General features: G+C 37.1%; 1 long non-coding RNA gene across 1 annotated transcript; it reads left to right on the plus strand.

The window, feature by feature from the left end:
• The first annotated feature begins 4,218 nt into the window (after positions 1–4,218).
• On the plus strand, positions 4,219–11,020 carry LOC139073408 (uncharacterized). The gene is made up of 2 exons (XR_011522105.1): positions 4,219–4,342; positions 7,031–11,020. It is a non-coding gene; the product is annotated as an uncharacterized lncRNA (long non-coding RNA).
• Positions 11,021–13,177: the final 2,157 nt, after the last annotated feature.

Raw genomic sequence — 13,177 nt, forward strand, 5'->3', positions numbered from 1 at the left:
TTTGCCCTGAGCTAACATCCATTGCCAATCTTCCTCCTTTTTTTTTTTGCTTGAAGAAGATTAGCCCTGAGCCAATATCTGTGCAAATCTTCCTCCTCTTTTTATGTGGGATGCCTCCACAGCATGGCTGATGAGTGGAGTAGGTCTGAGCCAAGGATGCAAACCCACAAACCCCAGTAACCAAAGGGGAGCACACAGAACTTTAACCACTCAGCCATGGGGCGAACTCCCTCAAATAGTACTTTTAATTGTCTCATAACACTTGGGCCAGTGTGACTTGCACAATCAGAAGTCCACTGCCCTTTAAGCAATGTCTTCCGGGGATCTATCCATGTCAGGTTTTGTGTTTTAACTTGTAGAGCCTGGGATCTGAGGTGAAGAGTATAGTTTGGGAGCTGATCTGCCACGTGGGCGTTCTTATAGTTTTCTCTTTTGGAAGAGGGCAGTGCTTATCGTAAAGCTATTTTTGTTTGCTTGCTGATTTTGCAATCTTGAAATGCAGTATATGTGGCAACTGACAGGAAAAACTCAAGAATTTCAACTGAAAATTTAATTACAGGAATAAATAAATTAGGCAAACTCTCATGAAGAGTTTTTGGAATTATATGGCACTTATAAGGGAGCAATAACAATTATGTACCACATTCTGAGAGAAAGAATTACTTTTGAAAACTCTGCCTTTCCTAGAATATATAGAATTTATACTGAGATTTTAAGATTTTTGAGATATATATTTTAATAGAGAAGTACAGTTCTCTCTTCCCAACTATTCCACTGCAGAAATAAAAGCCCAAGAAGAGAAAGACGTTTAAATATCTGATTATCTATCGATTGTTTGATTGATCCATTTATCTAGCTAGTTATCTACCTACCTTTCGTCTATAGTTATAAAAGTGCATCTATACATGTACAATTCTGCATCTGTTTATGACCATTTTTTTAGTTTAGATGATGGAGCTAATAATATAAATCAAGATGACCTATGCATTTGGATGTGACTGAAGTCATTTTTGTAATGGTAATGTAATTTAATGGTAACGGTAATGTAATGTAATTTTGTAATGGTCACACATCAAGATAGTCTTATTCTAATAACAACATACATTGGCTTAGCACAATTATGAGAAACTTTCTTTATATGGGGTTTGATTCAGGAAAAATAAAATATTTATAGGCCACATTTTTATTAATTTAAAATAAAAATAGCTTTACTATGGTCCCCAGTGGGGGAGAGGGGAGAGATCATTCTCTTATAATTTAGAACACTTCATTTATTATGTAGAACAATATGAATAAAAATTAATATTCTCAAAGACCAATTATTTATTTAAAAGTTATTTATTTAGCACTTACTATATGTTGGGTACTATTCTAGTGACAAGCAAAACTGACACAATCTCTACTCTTTGTTACTTTATATTCTTGACACAGGTGGAAATAGACAATAAACAGATAAATATAAGACGTACAATGGGAGTAAATAGTATGAATAATAGAAACCAGGATAAGGCAACAGCAAATCATGGTTCCAAATGGATGTTCTTTCCTGTGGGTTTGGTCAGGAATGGCCTTCCTCTGTCTCTGAGCAGAATGAGAGAAAAAGTCCTGTGGATACTTGGGAACCACAATTGCAGAAGGAAGCTGCAGTGAGGACCCACATGAGCCTGTGTTCTAGGAAAAAGCCAAGAGGCCAAATTGGAGCAGAGTGAGCAAAAGAGAGAAGGCCAGAGAGGGAGTTGGGGGAAGATCACAGCTCTCTTGAAAGACATGGGTAGGACTTTGGACTTCATTTGTAGTATCCAGAATCACTGAAGAATTCTGAGCAGAAAAGTGACAGAATAGAATTCCTTGCTAGGCAGAGAATAGATTATTGAGCAAAATGAAAACAAGATACCCAAAGAGGGGCCACTGTACTAGTTCATGAGAGAGATGAGAGGGCTGGGCCAGAATGGTGGAAGTACGGCAGTATAAAATGGTAGGATTCTGGATAGATTTTTTGGAAGAATGAAGAGAATATATTATTTATCTACCACTTCTGAGGGAACTGTGTCTATTTTGAGAAATATTCATGATGAACTCTAATAAGCAATAATGAAATCAGAATGGCTACTCTGAGACAGTCAGTGACTATAAGAGAGAGAGTTGAAGCAAGGACACTAGTTAGGAAGACATTGAAATTAACCTAGTGAGAAATAAGGGGTACTTAAACCAGGATTTTTGCCATAAAGGTGGTAAGAAGTATCCAGATGCTAATACATTCTGAAATGAGTGCTGACAAGAATTCTGATGGAAAAACTGTGAGAGACAAGAAAAAGTGAAATCAAAACTGCGCCAAGAATTTTGGCCAGAGAAAGAAGATTTTAAAATATGGACAGATTTATAATCTTTTACCCTGGAGTAGGTATCTCTCAATTTCTCAAAGCAGGATGACCCACAATTTATTCATCACTGGTTCTTAACACACTTGAATGTGCAATGATTTTCTACATATAATATCACTTTTGACCCTTGAAGCAATTGTGTAAAGCAGGAAGAAGAGATATTATTGTTTCAGTTTTAGAGACAAAGATGACAAATTTGGGGAGGCTTCATGTCTCAGCCAAAGCTCCCGCTGTACTAATAGGCAGAATATGGATAAGGATATAGACCCGCTGACCCCAGTCGTAAAAGACATCTTGCCTCAAAAACTGACACTGTGTTTATAGAATTCATGCTCTCAGTAGGATATTAAACATCCTGCCGAGTATAAGCTCCACGAGGGCAGAATCTTTGTCTGTTTTGTTCACTCATGAATCTCAAGAACCTAGAACAGTACCTGGAATAGCAGGACACTCAACCTGTATTTCTCGAATGAAAAGAAAAAACTGCAATCTTTTTTATATCTAGCTTTATATGTTGATATGCCTGGCTCAAATGAAATTTGAGCATTAATCTAAGCTAGAAATGTCCTAACCTCTTTTTAAAAGGGGAATTAATTGCTTTCAGAGAGAAATGAAAAATCTTTTATTTTTGATCACAGATTAAAAATGGCCAATACATTGAACTATGCTCTAATATCTCCTGCTCTTTCACGATCAGTTATTCTATAATGTTAATATTAGTGCCGTGAATTAATTATTTGTGAAAGAGAATGCTAGCTTATCCCAAAAATTCATGCTTTGCCTTTCCAAGACTGAAGATAGCACATTTACTATTGCCTCCAGGTATAGTCACATGATTCGTTTTTACCACTGGAATACGAGAGGAAATGGCTCTAAGGAGCTGATAGAACATCTCCATATTGTCTTTCCCTGCCTGCCAACAGAACCACTTGATTGATAAGAGTAGGACACAGATAGATCATCTGACGAGTTGAAATATTCCTGAGAAGAGAACATCTATTGTCAATGAAATTGTATTTTTATCTGGCTGCTAGTGTTACCTAACCAAATTGGTACTGAGAGTGGGGTTGCTGTATTCAAATAGCATAAATATGTAATGCAGCATTGACTTCAAGATTGAGTGGTAATTAAACAAATATTAGAGGTTAGGAAAATGGAGATGCATGTTTTGCAGTGGCAGAACTTCTGATAAAACTGTTACCTGTGACTTTGAATGTAGGCCATATGCCTTCCAAGCCTGTGGCTCTGGACCCAGAAGTTAGAAAACAGGATATTACAGTTTGCGTTGTTGTTACTTTCTGCATTTTATAAGATATTATAAGAAAGAGATGAATTCAGGCAAAACATGACCGGTTTTGAGAGCACAAATAAAAGGGAATAAATAAAATCCAGAAGTCTCAGGCCTCACAAGGGTTGGAAAAGCTTACGGCTCTGGACCCCAATTGGATGAGATAAGATTGATAAAGTCCCCTTAAGCTAAACAGTTGGGCTCAGCTACATAGTGAAAATAAAAGAACTTTGGTTGTCATTATTGACAAATGGGATTCACTAGAAGCAAACAGACCAGAAGCCTACTAACTTTGAAAGAATTGTATGGGCAAGGTGAATATTGAGCCAGAGTCTAATCAGAGAGTTTCTATCATTGCTAGGGTAGTGATCTTCACAATACCTGCCTGGCAGGATTTCATCACTGCTATGGACCAGGTACTACCATGTGTTTCCCATTCTTCCCTTTTCCCAATGGGAGTTTTTATGGTGATTATCCTGTCCCTGCTGTAACGTTGTATATTGGATGTCAGGGGGGTGGAGGAAAAACAACTTGCCTTTTCGTTCATAGGTCACCAGACTATAAGTTGCCACATATGGATCTGGTGGAGTGGACTGTGTATCACTCAGAGCACCTCTTTTGAGCTGGAAGCTGTGACTGGATGGAGCTTTGAATTATACAGTTTGGCATGGGGGTAAGTATGTTCTGTTGGGGAAGAAGTGTGCAAAAAGATGTTTAATAGCCAAAGGGGTTGACGTGGCAGACATGGCTAGCTGTACACAAAGAAGTTGTGTTTCCTCTTCTATACTCTTGAGTTACCACTGGAAGGAAGCTATTCCCCTAGAAACTGCATTGTCCAAGCCTGTTTACATCCAGGTAGATCATATGGTTAGTTTTAGCCCATGGGCAGTCTATGGAAGTGAGACTTGTCACCATCCAACTGGGCTTTTAAAATAGTGCCTGAGGCTTTTCCACTCTGTTTCCCTTTTTACTTGATGGCTGCAAAGGACTCATCAACCTTGGGATATGATGAGGCACAAAATGGAAACAGCCTGGCTTCCTAAGTTACCATATGGAGAAACCCACCCTCAAATGTGGGACACCTGCATAGATAATGTGAAATAAGCTTCTGTTATGTTAAGCCACTGAGTATGGAGACTTGGCTTATTTGTTACTACAGCTAATATTACCATAATTAATTCAATGTATTATTGATAATATGAGAACTACTTTTTATTAGGTGCCTACTGTACACTAATAAGAGTGTTGGACATGCTAATTAATTCTCAAACAACTCTTCAATTTAGGAATTATTTTAATTTTCAACTGAATCTGAAACTCAAGGAAGATTTAGCTACTTGCCCAAGGTCACCTAGTTGCCTAGTTAGGTGGTGGAAAGGGGATTCAAGCCCATCTATGTCAGAGTCCCCCCTTCTTTTAACTATAGTAATGGTACATTGCCATTTTTAGAAAGAAATGATTGACACAAATTACTGTGATTGAGGAATAATTTAAGGAGAGTGTGGTTATTGTATTTTCTGGAAAAATTTGAATTGAAAGTACCTACTAAATCATATATTTATATATGATTTCTTAATACAAAATCAGGACTATTTAAGAATCTATATGCTATTACTATTTTATTTGTCTAGAATATTTAGTGACTTTAAGGTATTCCTCTTTACCATGAATTCTCCTATTTAATTTTTGTTTGAATCTTATCCTAGAGGTCCTTAAGTGGCTCCTCCTGAGATTTAATCTCCCAGCAGTAAACGGGCCTGATTTTTAGGAATAAATCCTTACTGAAGAATAGAAGTCCATGCTGAAAGATTTTTTTCTGCAGTACTGTCCAAATAGGTGCCTGTTCCCATTGTTACTTTTCAAGGCTGACCGAATTTCCTAAATCTTTTTTTTTTTTTGAAGTCTTGAAAAGTTGACGTATTACTGCACTCATCCCCATAGGATGACCTGGGCAACTGACCATCCTACTTCCAGTTTAGAGGGTAGAGACCAATATCTGAGCCCCCAGAGTTCTTTGAAATGGGCTTCAGCCTTGGTAACAGCGTGTTTTTCCCTCCCAGGACACAGCAGACTTACACAAGTCATGCTGAGGGCAGTTTAGGGGTTTATACAGATAAATTCTATCTTTACAGACAGACTCTTCTTTTCTCAGTCATCCCTGGCTCTGCCTGGTGACTCAGTCTGCAGAAAAGCTCAACAGCATAAACAAACTGGCTCTCAAACCTAGACTTCTTGGTTTCTGCTTCTTATAGATCTAGCCTTACTCTGAGCATGCCATGCTCCCAACATGTGTTGATTAGAAAGTAAAATCTTTTGCTGTTGTCTCTCTCTCTGAGTACGCCACTCGATGCTTAAGTTAGCATTGTTAACTGAAAGGACAGAAGTAGCATTCATTTTTAAAATGGTTGTACTTGCCAGTCTTAAAAAATTAATAAAGAAGCTTGTTTTGTCTTGGGAATTTCTTCATTTGGAAAAATTCTAGCACATTTTTGGATCAAATATGGTATAACTTTATGGCCTAATATTATACTACTCCTATTTCTTTCTATGTCTGTGGACTAAAAGAACTCTTTTTTGGCTCTCTGTCTAGTACAGAGCTTCATGCCTAGCATCCACGTCTGAAGCTCTAGGTGTATTTAGAAAACCTGAATGTCTACCTAGACAAACATTCACTCAGTTCTTAATAATTCATTCTGTTTAGTTGCTTTGGAAAGGGAAAATGAATAAGAGCATTCCCATCATTGAGGAGCTCATTCTTATAGGGACATCAAACCGTAGATCATATAACGTAAACTTGAAAGATGAAAAAAGAGCACATGGATGTCACACAACAAACACTGGTTCAATGACTGAGCTGTGACATATGTAAGGAGGAGGAAATGATGTTAGCTAAACTGGAAGTGTTATGGTGGTGTCGTGACAATGACTAGGGAAGATGTCTTAGAGACACTGGACCTTGTAGGATGAGGAGGAGTTCACCAAGTAGAGAATGAGGAAAGCAGACATCCCAAGCAGAGGGAGCTGTTGAAAGCTTTGCTACAGACTTGAAGATGTTAAAATTCACAAGCTATTTGGGTAGGAGGTGGGCTAGAGCATAGGGTATGTATGTTTGTTGAAGAGTGGCAGGAAGTGAGATTAGAGAAGTAGATTAAAACCATATCATAAATTGTATGAAAACTAAAGAAAGTAATGGCTGACAGCATGATGAAATGGAGAGCACAGAGTTCTGGATAGAAGAGTTTTCCTTTTCATCCTACTGCTCCACTAACCTGTTGGTCAATGCTTCATAAATGATGTAATAATAACCATACCAGTATTTCTTATATTTACCACTTTTTTTTTTTTCCAAATTGTCATATAGGGACTTCAATGAAATAGTCGTGTTCCTCACTTGGTCATCCTTGGCTCTGCAGAATTGACTATAGCCTATCCTCGCAAGGAACCAATGGGAAGACTTCGGGGAAGAGGTGAAATATCACCCCCCACCCCCGTCCTAGTGTTCACTCCCTAAACTTCCCTCCTGCCTGATTCTTCTTGATGCTCTCTGATTTTCCTATGGCTGACTATTCTCTTTCATCAGCATTTGGAGCTCTAGAAACCCACTTTAGGTCCTGCTTCCTCAAGTTTCTCTGACTTTGACTTTGGTACTTTGTCAGAATCTGGAATCATTTCTGACTTTTGTACTATAGATATAGGCAGAAGATGTTTGCAGCCCCTGCTCCCATCGTGATGGATCTGTACCTGTATACACAAAAATCATCCGGGATAAGTATATGATTTTCTTGTGGCTGCCACAACAAATCAACACAAACTTGGTGGCTTAAAACAAAAATTTATTCTCTTATAATTCTAGAAGCCAGAGTCTGAAATCAAGATTTCGGCAGGGGCATGCTTCCTCTAAAGGTTCTAGGAGAGCTTCTGTTCCTTGATCATCCAGCTTCTGGTGGCTCCAGACATTCTTTGGCTTTGACTGCACCAATCCAATCTCTACCTCCAGCTTTTCACCGCCTCATCCTGTTCCATATATCTTCTTCTCTGTCTGTGTGGAATTTTCCTCTGCCTCTACCTTATAGGCACACTTGTGATGGCATTTAAGCCCCACCCAGATAAAGATATCCAGGGTAATCTTCTCATCTCATGCAAAAGACTATTTTTTTTTAAAATAAGGTAACATTTACATGGTCCAGGGACTAGGATTTGATTATTCAACCTACTCCAGTAAATTTGATTATTCCTTTTATAAATGAGTAAACTGTAATTCAGAGATGTTAAAGTAATTTGCCAGAGGTTCAATAGCTAATAAATGATATAGCCAAGGTTCAGACTATCCTGATGCCAAATTTCTTTCTTCTCTAATGCGTTATTTCCCTTCACAAGTAACACGTATTAAGCTCCTTGGACTTGGTGTGTCCTTCATTTCAACCTTTACAGCATCCTGTAAAGTATTTTTAACCTCATTTTATTTTTAAAGGTTCAGAATGATTGTTTAAATTGGAGCTGTAATAATTCACCCAGAGTCATAGTCCTGCAGATCTGAGATTTGCACACAGACCTGTCCAAAGTGCCTCTTAATGTTTCACGATGTCTTTACTCAACTTTAAAATGAGAACCCAAAATCAGCTATCTTAAAGTCCTATATAGCTTAAAAAAAAACACCTCTATTTATTCTGCATAAATATCTTCCCCTTATGTAAAACGTTCTTCATAAAATATATCTATATATGTTATCATATATGTTAGATGAAGGTAATTGCTTTTTTTTTTTCAGAGGAATAGCATACTTATGGCCCAGATGAATGTTTAAATAAAATCACCAAATCTTAAGGTCTATCTAAAATATTTATTATAAAAGCACAGATATATCTCTAGGCAGTCATTTATTTTTTCATTAGATCATGACATTTTTTCCATTTTGGTACAGATGTTTGGCTGATAAGACATTTTTTTCCCACTTACGCCTTTTGCGGTTACATTCTTAGCTCAGTAAGAATCTGTTGAATCTATAATAGATCACCAACATTAGGGATCTAAGACAAATAGGACACGGTCTTACACTTTAAGAAGCCCATAGGCTAGGTGAGCGGCCGGCAAATATTTAACTAAATCATTCAATAATCTGGTAAGGGCAGTGATAGAGAAGCATGCAGCATGCTAGAGGGGTCAGAGGGAGGGTTGAACCCAGGTGGAGGAAGGAGCACCACAAATATTTTGTTTGTGTATTGACTGAAAGTGACTTCATAATACTTTCTTAAATTCCTTTGTTGTGAATACTCTGTAAATATTTATAAATTAATCTTAAATTTTTATGCAAAATAATATTAAATACGAATCCAGATATAATTTGATCTATAAATTCTGATCATGTATGAAAGAAAACAATAGTGACTCATAGTAGTAATTCAATGGCTTCATGTTTACTGCTAGGAAACTCTTTCCTGTATATAAACCAAATCTCTCACGTCAATTTACTTTTCTTCAGGCCTTTGCAGATGGGGTTCACCAGGATGAAAAACTCATCATATCTTCTTCCTTTCTAAGCATTCTCCCTGAGACTTCACTATGACTCAGCTTTTCTCAAAAATATTCTTTTTATTTGTGAAGGATAGCTTAGTAAATCATTTCATACTTGCTCCTCCACTAAATTTTGAATTCATTTTAGCTTCAAACCAAGGCTCATACTTTCTGAGATTAAGTAATATACTTTAGTGTATAAATCAAATATCCGAACTGTAGCATAAGAAATATTTGATTGTAAAATACGCCTGGTTTACCGATGCTTTATTTAATGGATTTAGAATGAGGCAGTGATTTTTAAATAACAGAGGAAAGATTTATCAAAGGATATACATCAAAAGATCATTCTACTAGAATTATATGTTGTTGTTAAACCCAGCTTTGACTTTTTCAGACTGTGTTGTCTCATATGACAAGTGCAAAAGATGTACTAAGGTAGAACAAAAAAGGACGTGAAATAAGGTAATTCTTGACAATGCCTTGCATTTACTGTTTAGAAACTCAGATTCTGAAATAAACTACCAGCTAAAATTATTATTCTGCTTTCCTAAACTTCTTTGGAAATGGTTGCCCCTCCAGAATCCCATTGAATTTTCCCTGAGACTTCTATTTAAAGTTGACGAGGCACTCTAAAGTTAAATGTAGATTTTAACCTCCACAGTGAACCTGAGCCTCTGTATGCCTTTGCTTGCTTTCTTATTTTCACCTTCAAAATCGTTTATTACGCCTTCATGTTATTTTATACATTTGGAGGCTCTGGGATTGAAACGAACTATTTCATTAGTCACAGGAGTTTACACACCCAGATCAACAATGTTAAAAATCAGTTACATATTGGTACATAGTTCCCATAGACGCATCACATGTTTATGACTTGCTTTGTTGGGAGAAACAGTTGAGGGTCTCTGTGTTACATGTGCTATCCAAAATTAAAGGGTCTTTGATTTTTCTTTCAAAACTAAGAAAAAGATGCAGCTTAAATATATGTCATTTTAAACTGAAAGTGTTAAAGGGGATAGGATTATCATTTATTAAATGCCTTCTACGTTCTTGATGTATAACTATGTGTTTTATACACGCAATATCAATTAATCCTTAAAACAATGATGCCTTACAAAAAATGGTAGTTTTTTAATCCTTCGCTTTTTTTCTGCCGGGTAGAAAGAGCCTGCCAACTTTGCTGGGACTTGCCTACTATGTGCAAAGTTCTCCATTCTTGTACGGTATTTGTGAGAAGAAAATTATTTCCATGGAAGTTTCAGCAACTGAACACGGCTCATACTGTGTACTTTTCCTGAGAGTCTATGTTTGCTTTTTACCATTTAAGCATTATTATGATTTCATTTTGAACTAGCCATCACAATGCAGCCTTTAGGAGGGCGGTCACGCAAAGGTTTCCCTGGCTTTTCTTCACTCTTATAGGAAGTGTCATGTCTCACAAGATCAACACCACATGTGTGTTCTGCAAATGTTATATCACCGATTTACAAAAATTTCCAGTTCTCCTAGGAGATGTCCTATCTTTGTCCTCGGAAATTTTCCTGATGCTCTGTTAAATATGTTTTTTAAAAAAATGAAGCCGGACTGGGCTGAATTTGGTTTAAGGCTGTGGATACCAATGATACAAAGTGGGGAGGAGTTCCTTTCTTTGTCAGTATTATATATTATACCTCTAAAGATATCCTGTTTATAGCAAACTTGTATTTTGTTTGGTGCATGTTGAGAGAACAGCAGGAGAAAAATGTTTCCAAAATGAACGGGTTTGGCAGGCACATGACCTGAATGTCATTACTCGAGAAGGAAAACTTACTCTGATATTAAACTGCTTTTTATGAGAGTCTTCTTCCTGGTCATCTTTTGTACGTGTCGAAGTAGCCTTGTCTGAGACAGTGAGTGGAAACTTTGGGTCATAAAAAACAAAAATTCCTTCCCCCACTTGTTAGCTATGTTTATGAAATAAAATTATTTGGTGGGCTGCTAGTTTTCATTACATATAACGTAACTTAGCTAAATTGAGACATGAATTTAAATAGCACTTGGGTGATTGCCCAGGTGTGAGAAATCCTTTGGGATTAAGGGTGGATGATACTGAATTCACAATAAAATTTGTCAACTAAAAGGAGCCTTTAATTCCTCGGGATGCATGCCTAAGTCTGGTTAGTAACTAGTTTGCCCTGTTAATAAACAAACTTCAACAGATTCAGAGGTTAGGCTTGAAAAACAACTTCCAAAATTTAGCACTCTTTATCTTAACACTGATCTAATCTGTTTGGATTTGTCTGAAGCAATCATTTCTGCTTCTTCGTAATTCCACCAAGTATTAAAGTTCCTTAATATAGAACTTCTTGAAGCATAATTGTAGTTTTCTTGTCAACTCAGTCCTGGCTCAAGAATGAGTGAGATTTGAATGATAGTGGGGACAGAATTCATTTGACAAGCAAGGCCCTACTGAATTTCTCAACATTTGTGATTCTCTCTAAGTCGTATCATTGTTGCCCTCTGTGTCTTGCTTCTTGTGTCCAGAAATAATCTGTTCTCTTTTTAAAGTGGCTAATTTGTTTTCATCTCATTTATCTTGGCTTTTTTTTCTTTCCTTGGAACAAAATTAAAATAATAACATACTAAAGAATTGTATTTTGTTGAATCCAACATTACTTGGTTTCTGCAACATCTATAATAGGACAAGTCTGCTGACACCATGGCTTCTTTTTGGTAAAGCATCTGTACTGAAAAAAAAAAAAGGTGTGGAGGTATTCAGGCAGTCTCTGTATGAGTCTAGGTATGGGGGAAATTCAGAGGTCAGAGTGAAGAGAGGCAGTGCCCCTCTCTGGTGTCAGAGTCAGAAACGTTAGCAGATGGTACAGGAGCTGGTACAGAGGCAGCAGTACAGGCTCAGCTGAGAAAGTGGCAGTGAAATAGCAGTTGAGGCCAGGGTCAAAAGGATAGAACATAGTTGGGTTTGAATAGATAGTGGTAGGAGTGTGTGAGGATCCTATAGCAATGGTGGTAGCTAAAAAGTGTCAGATAATGCTTCTGCTGTCAGCTGATTATGCTTCTGATATTTCTTTTAAAGAGATCTATCAATGACTTAGGTCACTGTTGAAATCTACTGCAGGAAGCCAATCATAGAAATAATCTTAGGGAACCCATAGTCATAGTTCCCACCTGTCCTTAAGGAAATCCCTAGTTTATTGTGTGGTGGTAAATCATCCTCCTCAGGGAGATTTGAAGAATACCTGGTCCATAGAAAATATTCCTTCTGTCTTTAATGGGCCAACTCTCTTCAAGACTAGATGAGATTGCGTGGGCTGAGGTGAATGAGGGAGGCCTTGAGCTGCTGTGAGAAAATTAGGCAGGAAGGTCTGGTACTCGGCCTTCTGCTGGGAAGTATCCCCAGTGATTAAGGGCAGCCCTGTGCTTTGACTCGGTGTCTGAGGACTGCTCTTTCTTGCTCCCTTCTACTTCCGTTTGTCCCTCTGGAGGTTTGTTCTGTGTTTGTTTTTTTTCAACATATGCACATCTGATCACTCCTTAGCTTAACTCATCACTTCTGATTACCCATTGTTACTTGCTTACCCAATCAATGTTCATTCAATGTAGGTAGACAGCAACATCCATCATTTTATATAAATGAGGAAAAGTTTGTAGATTTGCTTATTGTACCAATGATTATAATGAAAAGTTTCAAATTAGTTCTAAAGGAAAAGACTTAATGGCAAATAAATTTTGAATCTAGATATCTTTTGAATATTTTATTTCAGTCATAATCCAATCAACATAGTTATTTAGACATCATCATAATCTGAATGTCAGACTACTTTGAGGATATTATTAACTTGATCATTAAAGACTCATAAAATCTCAGAAGTAGAAGCTAGTAATGAGGTTTCAAGATAGCCCATTGCATTTTTGAAGAGCTCTTTTTTCTTAGAAGGTCCTTATTTCCTTTCAGCCTAAACTTCTCTCTTTAAAACTTCATACATTTATTTGAATT

The sequence above is a fragment of the Equus przewalskii genome, chromosome 9 (assembly GCF_037783145.1).
Source record: "Equus przewalskii isolate Varuska chromosome 9, EquPr2, whole genome shotgun sequence".
NCBI lineage: Eukaryota > Metazoa > Chordata > Mammalia > Perissodactyla > Equidae > Equus > Equus przewalskii.